Raw genomic sequence first — 237 nt, 5'->3', positions numbered from 1 at the left:
CCGACTTCCCCCCCCCCCCCCCGCACGAGACGCCGCAAAGCCTGCTCATGACGAAGAGATAATTCCCGGTGACGAGGCTTCCCGAGCCATCGCCTTAATGACAACATTCCCCGCGTGATGGACGCAGGACTTTCACCCACGCCAAGGGCCAGGCGGGCACGCGTAGGAACAGCCTTGGGTCTTCGTTGTATTGTTATTGTTATTATTGTTGTGGCAACTTTTCCTTTGAGGTGGGTC

The sequence above is a fragment of the Penaeus monodon genome, chromosome 19, assembly GCF_015228065.2.
Source record: "Penaeus monodon isolate SGIC_2016 chromosome 19, NSTDA_Pmon_1, whole genome shotgun sequence".
Lineage (NCBI taxonomy): Eukaryota > Metazoa > Arthropoda > Malacostraca > Decapoda > Penaeidae > Penaeus > Penaeus monodon.
Note: the sequence above shows the minus strand (reverse complement) of the source record.